This window comes from Lissotriton helveticus, chromosome 3_1 (genome assembly GCF_964261635.1).
Source record: "Lissotriton helveticus chromosome 3_1, aLisHel1.1, whole genome shotgun sequence".
NCBI classification, from domain to species: domain Eukaryota; kingdom Metazoa; phylum Chordata; class Amphibia; order Caudata; family Salamandridae; genus Lissotriton; species Lissotriton helveticus.
Window position 1 is genome coordinate 663512009 of NC_136061.1, and position 16803 is coordinate 663528811.

At 49.8% G+C, this 16803-nt stretch overlaps 1 protein-coding gene across 1 annotated transcript in view; it reads right to left on the reverse strand.

The window, feature by feature from the left end:
- RNF19B (ring finger protein 19B) overlaps positions 1–16803 on the reverse strand; it is a 148672-nt gene that overhangs the window by 32980 nt on the left and 98889 nt on the right. The window lies entirely within an intron of this gene.

Sequence of the window (16803 nt, forward strand, 5' to 3'; positions counted from 1 at the left end):
CAAGAAATACTTGGAGGAACAACTTCACTAGTAAGATGAAGAGGAACTTATCCATGAAGTACATTGAAAGCAGGTCACCAGTGCATTTGTTTAACATATAGGAAGAGCAGATGTTAAGAGGAAAGGCATTATGTGAAGTGTATATGAGCATCAATTGAGAACAGATAAGAAGACTTTAAAAAGTGGTCAATACAAGAGCTTGGCAGCTATCTGGCGACAGCATGCAGAGCTCCATGGTAGGATGTATCTTGGCTAACTCGGACAGAAAATGTTCCCCTTAACCAAATGCCACCTCCAGGTGAGAAAATCGGTTTAACCTTCACTAAGTCTTTCTTCCTGATGATTTTTTCATTGTAATGCACATGTGGTCCCTGTAGAGAAGGGTTTGGAGACTAAAGTAAAGTCTAGAATATTCTGCAAATCAAACATCTGTAAAATCAAAGAGTTGCATTTGTTTTCAGCGTGAACAAGACTATACCGTTTTAAAAAAAATTAGAGGGTGTAACCAACCTGAAAATCTTCCTCATAGCAAAAATGCCCTTTTGGCATTTGATGAAATAAACCAGAACATTTTAAGGAACCAATTTCAGGTGTTCAGCTGGAATGGAAGGGGATGTTAAAAGAAGGAATGCTTTTCTAATTATTTCATCTGATGGAAACATTTCTCACTACAGGTAGTTACCATTGTTTCGTAGCACTAGAAAGTGAGGAAGGGTCTAGCAGAGATATTCTGGTGCACAGTCAGCGCCAACATGTTGGATGTGGGGGGGTGAAAGGAATAATGAAGACCTATCCTGGTGGGACCAGTGAGAACTCAAAACTGGTTCAGGAACTGGAGTCTAAATACAAGCCCATCAGCAGCAATAGATCATTGTACAAATATCCTTATTTGTTGCTGCAGAGGATGGAAAGGATTCCTCAGGATGACTGTACTCCACAATTAACAATCATTATCTGGGATGCACATTACAACAAGCAGCTTTACCTGTGGGCCCTTAGAGAAGACAGACCAGCACTAGTCCTCGTATGTCCCCAATAAAAAGGCATCTGCATCCCACATCTATAGTCCCTAGATCTAAGTGCATGATGAGTTTGAGTTCTTTCCATCTGAACTGATCTCTGTAAAGCCATTCTTCTGAAAGCAGTTTGTTACTCCGCCCCACTTGGTGGCTCAGTGGGCTGAAAGTTGGAATCCTGGCAAGGCAGGCTAAGCCTTCTATCCATTAGAGGTCTATAGATGGAATGCTATAATTTCTGCAACAGTAACATCTATTCTTTGATCTACAATATAACAGGAAACAGACTTTATTTGTGATTGCATCCACCTCCAATCAAGGGTATGGATAGATCCGTCTACTAAAGGTATTTTGCAAAATGTAGGTGGAAACATTAGGCAATTTACAGGAGACATTTTCCGGTGTACTCTTATCTGGGGACAAACGTAGGAAGCATTTAAATTCACAACACTACTAGCTGTAAACTTTTAAATAACTATTTCTGTTTGCAACTGTAGATCACACGCAGAGTACAGATTGAAAAGCAGTATCCCGAACTATAAAGCATTAGCTTGCAAGAAGAGGGCGAAGAAGTTTGGAACACAGTTAAGTATAGTTTGAACAGGGGTGTGGAATTTAATAAAATATCTACTTGTCCATGGGGCAGGTTGCTTCATAAATCTACTTGTCCTGTAACAAAATCCACTAGCCCCTTTGGTGCAATGTAGTGCAGCGACAAATTATGGCAAACAATCCCATTATACAAGAGCTCTGATATAGCCTCTCTGATTATGCCGGGGCTCATACCATAGTAGTATTTGAATACGTGCAATCCCCTTATGTTGCCACGTTGCTGCAGTTCTACATACTGAGCGTAAGGTAGTGTTAAGCAATAGTTCCAAAGTTAGAATGCCCTTTTGAGTCGGTGCAAACCTACTAACTTGCATGTTTTAATGGTTTTCAAGAACTCTTTATTCTTTTCCCATACTGAGAAATGTTGGAAAGTTACTCCTGACAGTGGGAGACACAAACCTTCTTCCAGAGTTAGGGGGAAAAAAGTGGTTGGAGGGAAAGTCAACTTGCAAACACTCAGATTTTCGCATGAGCAAATCTACACATGCATATTTGCTCGTGCTAAAATGCAGTTCACAAATATTTTCTAGGAGTACTGTTTCTTGTCCTACTTCTGTAAATTCTTGGGAATTCACGAAAGCCGTATAGCTGCACTTAATGCAAAAACATACACCATGGCTGCACTTTTGAGACTTTCTTTAATAATTGGGCCCCTAATTTGGTCTGGCATTGACTACGACCTTTTGTTTAATTCTGTCTCTCTCTTTCTGTATCGGCTGGCTTCACTATGAGTGACAGCATTCTGCTCTTTCACAAGGAGCATATGGGCACACAAAGTAGTTTTGCTCAACGCGAGAAACTACTGAGCCAGTGTGTGTTTTTTTAGACCAAAAAAACAATTTTTGCTTTTGCCATTGTTTGTTATAATGGTGAGGTTTTACAAAAAACCATACCAAAACAAGTCACATTGACAAAACCAGCAATTTCAGACCTACTGGCTTTGCCAATGCTGGTTTCTTTTTGTTTGCCATAATGTTATTGAAACTGGTTACACAGATTTTCCACTATGAATATTTTTGGGAGATACTAGCATGCATCAACACATGTCCCTAAATGATGCTGCAAATAAATGGTACCTGAAATGTTACAGTAGTTAAGCAAAATGTTTTTTTCCTACTTTCATTTTTTATGACTTTTTTTTAAAAGCAAAGAATCATCAATCTTGCTTTCAAGCTTCTGCAAATATTTGCATAAAATCAGAGCAATCTGCGAGCATTATACATATCCTCATATTGCTAAACTTTGAAAACGTGTACACATTTTTATACTGGAACCACTGTTAGTAGTGCATTTGAAGCTTACAACATTTACTTAGATTGCCCACCCTAATAATAAAGGCTTTAGATTAATGAACCATAAATACAGGTTTGAACAACATTAGCATATGGGCGGGGGCGTGGCTTGGACGCCGATCGGGATGGCGGCGTGAGCTCGTAGCTCCGCGCTGAATCCCGTTAATTCTCCTGTTTTCGGAACCCTAGGCGGCCCGGAGACGACGCTCCTGCCCTCTGAAGTGTGAGGGGACAGCTGGACACTATTGGTGAGCCGCTGGGGGACTGCAGGCCCCGAGGAGACCGAGTCGAAGAGGCGGCTGAGGTGTTGCCGAGGGTGCGAAGAAAATGGCGGCGTGGAGTTCGGCGGGCCCCGAACTCCAGCTCTGAGCCGAGTTGTCGCCATCTGGCGAGGGATACTGGCAGGAGACCCTGCGTTCGGCTGATCGAGGCACTGGGGTCGGCGGTGCTGTGCCTTGGGGTCGAGTGACGCTGCCTTGACTCGCCAGGAGCTTGGGGACCCTGGCTGGCTGCCGCCTGGAGACTCATACTTTCCCCCTCAGGCTCCCGAGGGGGGCGGCGGAGCGGAGTGTACCTAGCTGGTTGTTGCTCCTGTGAGTTTCTGTGGAGACATTGCTCTGCCCGGTGCCCGACTACCTGGCACTAGCCTACGGGCGCTGACGACAGCGGGCTCCAGGACCTGTGACGCAGCACCCTGGAATGGCGGCGACTGGAGGGCCGGTGGCCGTGAGATGCACTGAGGAGGGCTCGGCGACATCGACTCGGCTGGGCGAGGGTCCCTCCCCGGAGCTTGACCGAGAACAGCGGCTGAACCAGCGATTGGATGCCATACTTGATGCGATCGCCTCGACTAAGGACGCGTTGCACCAGGACATCGCCCAAGTGGCCACGGTCCTAGGGCTGCTCCGCGCGGATCATGCGAAGCTAGCGGACAGAGTTAAGGACCATGACCAACTGCTGCTGGACCTGAAACCATCGGTGGTGGCCGCGGAGCATAGGATTGCGGACATGTTGGCCCGGCTGGACTCGCTGGAACGGAGGGCGGAGGATGCCGAAGGCCGCAATAGGCGGAACAACGTGCGGGTCGTCGGCCTTCCGGAACGGATTGAGGGGGAGGATGCGGTGGCCTATATGGAGACCTGGTTCCGCACTGTGGTGGCGCCGGAGGGGCTCACTCCTTTTTTCACGCTGGAGCGGGCCCACCGGGTTCCTGCTCGCCCGCCGGGGATTGGCCGCCCCCCCCGACCGATGGTGGTGAGGCTCCTCCACTACAAGGACCGAGATCTCCTCATTCAGCGGGCCAGGATGTCGGGCCCTTATGAGGTGGAGAACAGTAGGGTTACGATCTTCCCGGACTACACCCAAGCGGTCCAGAAAAACCGGGCATCATTCTTGGCGGTGAAGAAAGAACTCAGGGAGGAAGGCGTTCAGTATTCCTTGCTCTACCCGGCTAAGTTGCGGATCATCATGGATGGGGCTACGCACTTTTTTCAGACTCCGGACGAGGTTTGGCTTTGGCTGGAGTCGTATAGAGCGGGGACGGACAGATCACATAAAAGCAGACGAGATGAACCCAAGCGGCCCCGGGTGAGGCAATCGCAACGAATCAGATCCCGCAACAGGCGCCAGCGGGAGAAACGGGAGGCTCAAATGGCGGCGGAGAAGAGGGATGCACTCGCAGCGACGGCGGCCATTACAGGGTCGCAACAGAACAGTGAACGGGCTGAAACGGACTCGGGAGGGGAAGGCAGCAAGACGGGCGAGGAACTCTCGGAGGCGGAAAGCTTGAAGGGGCCGACGGTGACCCCACAGACTTCGGATGGTATCTTTTGCGGCTGAGTTTGGACTGGGCTAGTTCGAGACTTCATGGTAGGGTGGTATCCTGCTGTTGGAGGACGGGATGCCGGGAGGGGAGGCTGAGTGCTTCGGGAGGGATGGAGGCGCGGGGTGCGAGCTCCGCTTGCTGGGGTCGGCGGCGACTCAACCCCCTTGGGCCCTTAAGGCCGACTGTGGTGGAGACCACAGGGTAGGAGTGTGGGACGTTGGTTCAAGGTTTGGATGGGGGCGGCCATTGGGTTCGTGAGCTCTGTCCTGGGGAGTGGGGTTTGGGGAGTTTTTCTGTTTTGGGGGTGTTTGGGGGGGGGGGCAACTGCATTGGGGGGGCTGTGAACATTCGTTATTTGCTTTGGACTGTACGAAGTTGGAATGGGGACGTTACCTAATCTGAAATGCCTGACGTGGAATGTCCGGGGGCTGCGAACTATGGTGAAACGTCATAAGGTCCATGCATATCTAGTACGCAGGGGGGTTCAGATTGCCATGCTCCAGGAGACTCATCTTACTAAGAAAGAGTGTACTGCCTTGCAGAAACGATGGAGGGGCCAGGTGTTTGGCACCACTTACTCAGCGTATGCCAGGGGGGTGCTGATCTGGGTGAGGGCGGGGATACCCTTTCAATTACTGAATCAAGCTGTGGATCCGGATGGCAGGTTTGTGGCGGTGGAGGGGAGGTTGTATGGACGGGATGTGGTTTTCTGCTGTGTGTATGCGCCGAACGCTGATCAAGCTCGATATTTTGATAGCTTCTCGGGGTCCTTGGCCTCTTTCCTGGCGGCCCCAATAGTGCTAGGGGGGGACTTTAACTCGATCACGGATGTGGTTCTGGATAGGTCCCATCCCCCCCTGGTGGACTCCCCGGTGCGCAGGTTAGCCGCGCACAGGAAGGACTGGCAGGATAGGTGGGGGTTGCTGGATGTCTGGAGGGAACGGCACAGGGAAACCAGGGATTATTCCTTTTACTCTGCTCTTCATGACCTGCATGTCAGGATTGATTCGGTGCTCTGCAGTGGATCCCTGGCCCCGCTGATCTCCCATGCGGAGTACTTGGTTAGAACGATCTCAGATCATAACCCCCTATTGGTGCACATTCAGTGGCAGAGAGAGCGCTCAGTAATTCCAACGTGGCGGCTTCGGACGGAAACGCTTGAAGATCCTGTGTTCTCTGATGCGGTTCGACAAGGCATTGATAGCTATTTCGGAGTGAATGAGGGCTCGGCCACGAGTAGGTCCACTGAATGGGATGCAATGAAAGTGGTGGTGAGAGGAGTGTGTTTGGGTAGGTTTTCAAATGCTCGCACGGCTGTGTTGACTGACCTCATGAAAGCGGAAGAAAGGTTGAGGGATTTGGAGCGCCGCAGGCCAGCTAGGCCGGACTTACAGGCCCAGCTTTTAGAAGCGAAAGAAGTGGTCGCCACTGAGACGGAACGTTTACGTAGCTATGATCACAGGCAATATATCATCAGGGCGCATGCGGAAAGAGACAAGGTGGGTACCCTCTTGGCCAGACTGGCTAATCCGGAACTTAGGGGCTCCCCGATCCTCGGCATTCGTACTGCGCAGGGAGAGATGGTATACACCCAAGCAGCGGTATTGGAATGTTTTAGGGGGTACTATGAGGAACTGTATCAGGGCCAGCTGGGAGTGGGGGCCCAGGACATTGCGGAATACTTGGGGGCAAGGCAGCTTCCGGTCCTAGATGAGGAGGACGCGAAGGAACTGGGCGGCCCGATCACGCTCTCAGAAATACGGGCGGCCATTAAGCATATGGCTCGCAACAAAACGCCCGGGGTGGACGGATTACCGATTGAATTTTATCAGCGGTATGCGGACTGTTTGGCGCCCAGGCTCTTGGTGGTGTACGCTGAAGCCTTCGAGGCTGGGGTATTGTCTGGGTCCATGCGGGAGGCCTTGATAGTGCCGCTCCTAAAGCCTGGCCGGGATGCTGCGGATGTGAGGTCTTACCGCCCGCTATCCATGCTGACGGTGGATTATAAAATTCTGAGCCGCATACTGGCCACCAGACTGGCCCCATATATGACGGGCCTGGTACATAGGGACCAGGCCGGGTTCATACCCACGAGGAGCACGGCGCTGAATATTCGCCGCTTGGTGGGGATAATGGACGCCATCTTGGACGAGGAGGGAGCCCCGGCGGTCCTATCCGTGGACATCGAGAAAGCCTTTGATAGCTTGGAATGGCCGTTCCTGGACGGAGTTTTGGAGAGGTTTGGCATGGGCGAGGGGTTCCGCAGGTGGACGAGGGTCTTGTATGCTTCGGCGGCGGCGAGGGTGCGTTTGGGCGGCCTGGTGTCTGCGGCGTACCCGGTGGGCAGGGGCACGCGGCAGGGATGCTCTCTGTCCCCCCTGTTGTTTGCTCTGGCGATGGAACCTTTGGCGGTCCATGCGAGGTCGGGTGTCAGGTACGCGGGGATAGCGAGAGGCGGACAGTGGCATTATATATCGCTGTATGCGGATGACTTACTCCTATACCTGGCTGATACCTCGCGGGCATTGACAGGTGCGATGGAGCTATTGTCGGAGTTCGGCCGGCTGTCGGGCCTTAAGGTCAATTGGGCGAAGACTTGTGTGTTCCCGCTGCGAGCGGACTCGCCCGTTCCTGGCGGCGACTTGGGCGTGGTGTGGGAGCCATCTTGTTTTACCTATCTGGGTGTTCGCATCTACCACGCGACTGCGGACCTCTTGGAGGGCAACATTGGACGCTGTGTTCGGGCACTGAGGGGCAGCTTGTCTTTCTGGTCGACCCTCCCGCTGACGGTTCTGGGTAGGATTGCCCTTTTGAAGATGGTGGCGCTCCCCCGCTTTCTCTATTATTTCCGAACGCTGCCTGTCTGGATTCCCCAAGGGGTCTTCAGAGACCTGAGATCGATGATTATTGGCTTCTTATGGGGGCACGGCCGCCGTAGAGTGGCCCTGAACACGCTCCTCCGCCCTAAGGTTGAAGGGGGCATGGCTGTGCCTGACTTCGAGCTGTATTATCTAGCGGCGCAGCTGCAGGTTCTTACACAGAACGTAGCTAGGGTGTTCCGGGGTCCAGAGGAGGACCGGGACCGAGGGATACGACGCCACGTGCTGTCCTATATTGTCATGCAGCAGAGGCTTGAGCTGCGGGCCCTCACTATGGAGGAAAGGACGCTCCGGCTGTGTTGGCAGAGGAGCCTTCGGAGAGCGAGGGCTTCGCGGCCTTATGCGCCGGAGATCCCGATCGGCATGCTGACGGCCTTGCCGCACGGAGGAGATTGGTCCCCGTTGCTGGATTGGGAGGAGGCGGGACTACAGGTGGTAGGCGACTTGTACATAGATGGGGCTTTGGCACTGTTCGAGGCGCTCCGGGACCAGTTCGGGCTGCCCGACGGGGGGTTCCTCCTGCACGCGGCGGTGGTGGCTGCCATACAGAAGCACTGGAAGGGGGGGCTCGTAGAACCCACGACGACTATGGCGTGCCAATATGTGGTGATGGCGGCGGGCACGGTCAAAGCTGTGACATGCCTCCATAATAGGATGTTGAATGAGGGACTGGAGCCACTCCTGGGGCTCAAGGCTAAATGGGAGGAGAGTGTGGGCCGGCACATACCGGATACGGCTTGGGGACACATCCTGCGGCGCACGTGGAAGGGCACGAGAAATGCGCGCTTTCAGCAAGTGCATTTCTATGTGCTTCATAGGGCCTATTTAACTCCAGAGAAATTACAGCGGTACTTCCAGGTGCCGGATGCTCGCTGCCCACGGTGTTCGTCTCTGGGAGCGGACATGGATCATTTGTTTTGGAAGTGCCCGCAATTGGGGACCTATTGGGCGGAGGTAGGGGGACTCCTGAATGTAGTGACAGATAGGGAGGTGGAATTCGACATGGCGGCGTGCCTGCTGCTCTGGTTCCCGCACACTAAACGCACCAAGGTGACGAGCAAGTTCCTTGATCTGGGTCTGATATTGGCGCAGAGGGAGATATTGTGGCATTGGAAGTCCAGGGGGGGGGCCTCGCTGCGTAGATGGAAGAATGAATTGCTGCGGTGGTCTGCCTGTGAGAGTGTGCTCCGGATGCGGCAGGCTGTTAAGATGGGGAATGAGAAAGTTTTGGAAGCGGCGCGTGCATGGGAGCTAGTGGTGCAGGCCTTGCGTGATTCTGTTGTGGACGACGAGGATGGGGAGAACTAAACCGGTGGACACCACGGGGCGAACACAGGAGTGCTATCTTCCGCACTGTGGTGGTTCCATCTAACTTGACAGGACGAGGCGTACGCCCAGCAGTTGCCAGGGGGGGGGGGGGGCCTTGGGGGGGACTGGTTCATGAGGGTTCGGGGTGGGACGGAAGCCACTGGATGGTAGCCGCCTGGGTGCTTTGACTCTACTAGGATGGTTGGTACAGGGTGGAGTATGAAAGGGCTGGAGGGAGTAGCCAGGCGGGAAAGAACGATAGCACCTAGGGCAGGCCCCGATATGGGCGGTGTCACTGTTTACCTCTGGGATGGCTGACGGAGATGTTGTTGTGGGGGGGGGGGGATAAAAGCAGATACGTACAACGACTTTTCGACCATGGTCCCCGTGGGACGTGCACCGTGCTTTTCCTATTAAATGTAGTGACATGCCGCCCGGCCCCCGGGATGCGGGCTGAATGGCTGTGTATGGTTTGGACTTCTTAGTGGACGGGGGGATGTCACGAGTGCACTGGTTGATTGTTTGTATCCTGTGGTTTCTAATTTTGCAATAAAAATATATTTAAAAAAAAAAAAAACATTAGCATATGGGCAAAAATATTATATTAACTGCTGACAGTGCCCTTCCCTGATCCATAATGTGGTACTGAAAACTGGCAACCAAAGGGTTTGTGCTGCAGGGGGTTGGGCTTACTTGTCCAAAGGACAAAATACACATGAAAACGTGTTGCCCTTGACCCCAAACCATATGTCCTGGGCGTCGGGCAATAGGAATTCCACATCCCTGAGTGTTTGTGCAACCTGTGGTCCCTTTCAAGCTTGAATAGCCAAGCAAGGTGTTTGGTGATCGACGGTAAATGGATAATAAAGATTTAAGGCAAACCGGCTTTTTGAAAAATCGAGCAGATGGTAGATCTGCTGAGCAATGACCGCAAGAGTGTCAATTTTTTGAGTAGTATAGTAAATTACATTTCCATTTAGCAGCATAAGGAATATGCTACTTACCAGTATGCATCTGTTCTTGGCATGTAGGGCTGCTGACATTCATATCTTTGCATAGATCGCCGCCTACTGTTGGGTCCGGATGATTGCACCTTGTTGTCCTGGAAGAGTCTTCGAAGTATCACGAGATAGGTGACTCCTCCCCTGGACTACAGTGTGCATGGGCATCTTCTCCATCCTCAGATTGTTTTTCTCCATTGTGGCAAAGATGGAGTATAGAAAAGTAAGAGATGTCCATGTAAATGTATGTAGAAAAGTACTGCAGCTGTGACAGGCACCGGGGAGGAGGGTGGGCGATATGAATGTCAGCAGCCCTACATGCCAAGAACAGATGCATACTGGTAAGTAGCATAATCCGTTCGAGGCATGTGGGCTGCTGAATTCATATCTTAGCATAGACTGTATAGCAGTTTCTCCTCTAGCGGTGGTCGCCTGTACCAGCTGCAGTGGTTTGAAAAAGAGTTTTAAGGACAGCCTGGCCTACAGCAGCTTGTTGCTTAGCTTGTACGTCAACACAGTAGTGTTTAGTGAAAGTGTGTATGGTAGACCATGTAGCTGCCCTACATATGTCTTCTAAGGGAATATTTCCTAGGAAAGCCATGGATGCTCCCATTTTGCGCGTTGAGTGTGCTCTTGGGGGAACTGTTAAAGTGCGTTTTGCTTTTTGATAGCATATTTGAATGCATTTAACGAGCCATCTGGCTATTCCGGTCTTGGAAATGGGATTACCCTTATGTTGTGGTGAAAAGGCAACAAATAGTTGCTTTGTCTTCCTGCATGATTTTGTTCTGTCAACGTAATATAGCAGTGCTCTTTTAACGTCTAGTGTGTGTGTAGAGCTCTTTCAGCTACTGATTGCGGGTTTTGAAAGAAAACTGGCAATTCTATGGACTGATTGATGGGAAAAGATAACTTTTGGCATAAATTTAGGGTTTGTACGGAGTACTACCTTATTGTGGTGTATTTGCATGAAAGGTTCTTGAATGGTTAGCGCCTGTAACTCGCTCACTCGCCTAAGGGAGGTGATGGCAATTAAAAAAAAGCCACCTTCCATGTTAAGAATTGTAATTCACATGAACGAAGTGGTTTGAAGGGAGGCCCCATGAGTCTGGTAAGTTCTATGTTGAGGTTCCAGACTGGAGAAGGTGGATGCTTTGGAGGGATAATTCTTTTAAGTCCTTCCATAAAAGCTTTGATAGGTGGTATTCTAAACAGGGAGACATGTTGTCTGTTTTGAAGATATGCTGCTGTAGCAGCAAGGTGTAGCCTTATGGATGAGTACGCTGGGTTACATCTCTGAAGGTGTAGCAGATAACAAATTAAGTTTTGGGTAGAGGCATATAATGGATTGATTTGATTATTATTACAATAAATTACAAATCTTTTCCATTTAGCTGCGTAGCATGCCCTGGTAGTGAGACGCCTTGCTTCCTTGATAATGTTCATGCAGTCGGGAGCAAGTTGAGATATCCGAATTCTAGGACTTCAGGAGCCAGATCACTAGGTTCATCGGATTGGGATCTGGGTGTTTGATTTCTCCATGGTTCTGTGTTAGAAATTAAGGCGAAAGGCGCAGCTTTTGGTGGGGGACTACAGAGAGTTCCAGCAGTGTCATGTACCATGGCTGTCTTGCCCATGTGGGAGCAACCAGGATCATTGTGAGTGACTGTTGCCTTAGTTTGCGTGCCACCAATGGAATCAGTGGGGTTGGTGGAAAAGCGTACGCAAATCTGCCTGACCAGTTTATCCATATCGCACTGCCTTGTGACAACGGGTGTGGGAATCTGGCGGCAAAGGATGGGCATTTTGAGTTTGTTTGTGGCAAACAGATCTATTTCTGGATGTCCCCACTCTTGGAAGAATGGTTGAAGAACTTGAGGGTGAATCTCCCATTCGTGCACTTGTTGACTGTCTGCTCAGTAGATCTGCCTGCTATCTGATTGTCTATTCCTGGGTTCTGCCAGGGGATAAATGTTTTGTGGTATCGCCCACTTCCATATGCTCTGTGCTAGGGGAGATAGCTGCAGAGAGTCCCTGTTTTTGAATGTCCCTTATCGGGGAGGGTTGTGGAGTTAGATCAAGTCCACTTCCAGTTCCTATTGAGGAGCTTATATGGGTTGGCTATATCCATAGCCTTTATGCAAGTAACAGGAATGTGATTGATTGTAGCAGAGTAAATGAAGACCCCTCTCCATATGAACCACCTTCTGAAAAAGATATTGCACTGGCCATCAAGGGTATGCGCTCCTCTGGGGCGATGGGCCCGGATGAACTCCCAATCTCGGTCCTGAAACAAAACAGTGCAATGTGGAGTAAAATCCTTTTCCCGGTCTTTAGATTCTGCTTTGCAAATAAAACCGTTCTCCCATCTTGGAAAGGGAGTATTTTAGTACCCCTCTTCAAGAGGGGAGACCGTGACGCCCCACACAATTACCGACTGTAGGAAGGTAGATCTCTGACTATGGTTGCCCCCAACTTTTTGCCTGGTGTTTTGCTGGTTTTCTGACTTAGTTGACCTGGGGCCCTGCTATTCAGGACCCCAGGCCTACTGCTCTCTCTGTAAAATGGATTCCATGTACCTTAGGTACATATCTAATTGGATACTGAGTCACCTTATCAGTCCCTGTACAGTGTACCTTAGGTACCCAGGGCATAGGTGTACCCAGGGCCTACCAGGGGCTGCAGCATGTATTATGCCACCCCTGGCTGGCCATCCAAATCTGACACAACTGGCTGCTTGACAGCTGGGGCAAGGTGGTGTAATCACCCTTTGCTTTAGATATAGTATACCTATATCTAACCCTAAAAATGGACACACAGAACTCCTATCAGTCACTCCTATGGCAGGCCTTGACAATCCTGAAGGCAGAGTGCTTGGAATCGTGTGAGATAGTGCTCTGGCATGAGCTGAGCCTGTCTGCGGCTTTCGGGATCCATCCCTTAGCCGTTTCCATGATATCGCATACCATATAAGTGCATTATAATCCTCGCGGTTATATGCCAACTCTGGTATCGCTTTATTAAAACATGTCGAGTAAGGTGTCATACGAATTGGAATACTAACCCCTCGCCAATTCTGGCGACGGGGTTAGCATTCCACCCTTCTAGAGGGACACGACATGTATGTAACCTGTAACCCCGGTTAAAGTCAGACATGGCCTCAGCTCCACAAGATGGATGCTGCCACCGAGACACAAGTCTGCCCTCCTGCTGCTGGGAGTCCTCCCAGAGCAGGAGGCAAGGACAAAGGGTTTCCTGTCAGGGGCGGTGCCAGCACCGTCCCAGACATGGTTTTGTGTATTCTAGGTAGGCAGGGCTTTAGAGGAAGGTGACTGCAAGTGGCACCCCGGTGCTCACTGTGCATAGGCCGGCTGAAACCAGTTCCAGGGGCACTCCAGCCCCTGGCCTGGGGAAAGCCCGCCAAAGGAGAGGGGTGTAACCACCCCCCTCCTAGTCCCACCCATAGGGCAGGACTTAGTCGCGTGCCAGCCCCCTTTTGCAGGATAAAGGTAGGAACTGGCCCCCTTCCAAATTAGATCATCTTTGAATCCTGAAACTACTTTCTGCAAGAAGGAACTCAAGACTGCTCCAGCACGACGAGAACCGGCTTCCCTGGCACCTCTGACCTCAACCTACATCATCAGCCCAGCTGTGATCCGTGGGTGCGACGAGACCTAGAGGGACCGGCCATCTTCAGAACTGCACGACGCTTGTCCAGCACGACTCCCGAGTGACCCTCGACTGAGTGCTTTGGGGTAAGAGAAGCCCCGACCCTGAGCAGCTCCAGCACCGAAGTTCAGGCCCCCTGCATCCACAAGATCTGCGTGGGGCCCTTCTGCTCTTTGCTGCCAACCGCGTTGTCCAGGTCGCTTGCCCGTTTGGCTAGTGGCCCTCTCACGACGCTCCACAACGACAACTACTGCTGGTCTGGTTGCTCTAGACTAGCCCTTGCTCCCCTCCAACAGAGGAGCACCCTGGACCCTCCTGGTCCACCCAAGACGCCATTTTAGGTCCACCACGTGGGCCTTGCACTTGCCAAGACTTGTTGCCCCAATCCTGGGTCCAGCGACGTCGACAGCAAGAACCTTCGTGGGACAGCTCGCACCTCCATCCTGGTCGCCGACAACGCCTCCTGGTCCGAGAGACTGCAGAGCCCAGCAGCGCCCACTCACCTGGCTGAGGTGACTTCGTCCGGTGCCATCCTGGTGCCCACTCAAATCACTGGCTAGTGATTCAGAACTTGGTCCCCTCTGCTTACAGGTTTCTTCTTCCCTGATCCAGGCTTGGATCACTCCGAACTTTCTTCACTGGCCGCCTGCCAGCAACTCTTTCTTCAGGCTCCTGGATCTTCAACGAGGGTTTCCGACGCAACTTCAACCCTATGCAGCCGCAGCCCCTGGGCTAGGTAACCTGAGTACTCCGGTGCTCCAGCATAGTCCAACACCCTAAGTGTTCGGATCCACTCCCGTTTTCGACCCACCTAGTCGGGTTCGCCCGAGAACAGTAACTTTGTCTTTACTAGCCTCCATAGACTTTTTCCCGCCTTACGCGTGAGAGTTCCCACTCTGCACACGACATCCACAGGCCTCCTGCTTCTAATCTAAAGGGTTAGCATTGTAGGCCTAGCGATTCTAAAGTCTATGAGAATAGTTACTTACCTGCTAGTAATTCGCATTCCACTTTTGTAATATATGGTTTTTCGTGCCCCTCGGGCATTTGTGTAAATTGTGCGGCTTAAAGTATTTCTTAAGAGTTTTGTTGTGTGCTTAGCTCCCTGACTCAAAGAGTTCAGGGTAGTCTTGTTATAAATAAATATCAGTTTATTTTCATAACAACTTGTGTGGTGTCCTTTCACTTGGTGTTCAAGGGGTAATGTGATGGTAAAACAGCTGGCTTAACACGCCCTCTAGAGTCTTAGCCTTAGACTGCTCGTATCCATGCTACTAGGATAGCTGGTCTATAAGGTTGACTTACAACCAATCATCAATAAGGGTTGTTTGGACTGATACAAAGTGCTCACTAGAATAGTGAACATTATATATCAGGCCAACTTCTCACACCGACAAATTGCACTTTTGGATGCCGTGGGTAAAGTCTTCGCCAAATGCCTCCTGATGCAAATCAATGTCTGGGTGGACCCATGGAACCATGGATAATCTCACGGCATTGCAAGTAATAACTGAAAAATATGTTAAAGTCCAAGGAGGGAAAGTGTATGCAGCTTTCATAGATTTCTCCACAGCATTCGACAAAGTAGATCGTCCTTTGCTGTGGAGAAAACTATCGGACCTCGGCATGCCGACCACCCTTCTGGAGTTGGTCCGAGCTCTCCATACTGACACTTGGTGTAGAGTCTTGAGGGGGGGGGGGGGGGGGGGGGGGGAGAGGTCTATCCCAAGTTATTTCTACAACAAACGGCCTAAAACAAGGTTGCTTGTTGGCCCCCCTATTATTTTCTTTATATATATCTGATCTACCCTATGCCCTGTCCTTAAGTGAAGGTATAATGGGGGGAAAATCTATAGTCTGTTTGCTATATACAGACGACATATTAATACTGGATTTAACACCAAGGGGATTAAATAGTCATCTGCAGGTATTACATGAATATACAGAGGCCCATCACTTAAAGATACATGTGTCTAAAAGTAAAATAATGTGCATGCGGGGAAGGAAAAAGTTGAAGTTTGGGATCTATGTTTGGTCTGTTGGTGGACAAAAATTGGAAGTGGTAAATTCATATGTCTTCCTAGGAAAAATAGTGTGTGGAAACTTAACTGAAAATGCTTATAGGAAATAATATTAGAAAAGCAATGGCACAAGGTAAAAGCTTAATCTCCCTTTACAGATCCACAGGCAGAAGACACTTCGCACTTTTACTAGAGGTTTTCCATGCTAAAATCCCAGCGTCCATGTTGTATGGTATCGAACTACTCGACATAAGAAAATGGGGCTTTTTAAATACAACAGAAGGTAAAAAATTTCGGAATCTAGCCTCAGTTAACTCTGCCTGTTCTTTTGCGGCTCTTAGGCTGGAATTTGGGCTGCGCAGTAGTTGGGTACAGGGTCTCGCAGGGATAGTGCTCTGGGTCTCAAGCCTTGTAAAGGGTGATCCTGGTACATTAAGATCCTTTATTCAGAAAGAATTATTAGGAACCCTAAATGAGCAATCATTAGTTCTAAAATAAATTTAGAACTGCGGTGGAGTTGCTTCAATTGGATGACTCGGTACTTTTTACTTTATCTTCATATCAACTTAAGGCAACTTTGAAGCAGGCCACCTGGAAATTAAGTTTTACTATGGATAGGGAAGCACGTATTTCAAAGAGGCATTCATCCAGTTATCGATTCTTGCCTGATAAACAAAGTACAGGCTTATATTACTTGGAACCTCCCTCATGGAGTGCGTCGTTTTGGGCTTTTATTGAGGCAGGGTTCTCTTCCACTTAATGTATTGTCCAAATGGTACGGTTCCTCCCCTATGTGTAATTTGTGCAATAATTTCACCCAGGATGTTACACATGTGCTCTTTGTTTGTCCGGCTCTTTTATTGTATCGACGTAAGTGGATGAGGCCAATCTGCCTGCAACTATCCATTTTGTCCGCCACCGCATTTATGGATGCCATTTATAATCCTCCTAATGAAATGTTTTGCCACAGGATTTTTAACTTTTTAAAATGTTTTTAGATATATATTAAAATTTCTAAAGGATGTTATGACTATCATTAGTGATTTTACTTGACGTTTTACATGATTATGTATATTTGTATATCTTATTCTATTGTTCAAAATGTATGTTTTATTCTTTGTGTTTTTTATGTGGATCTCATCTGAGTTCCAAAATCATAAATAAATTGAACTTGAATGTA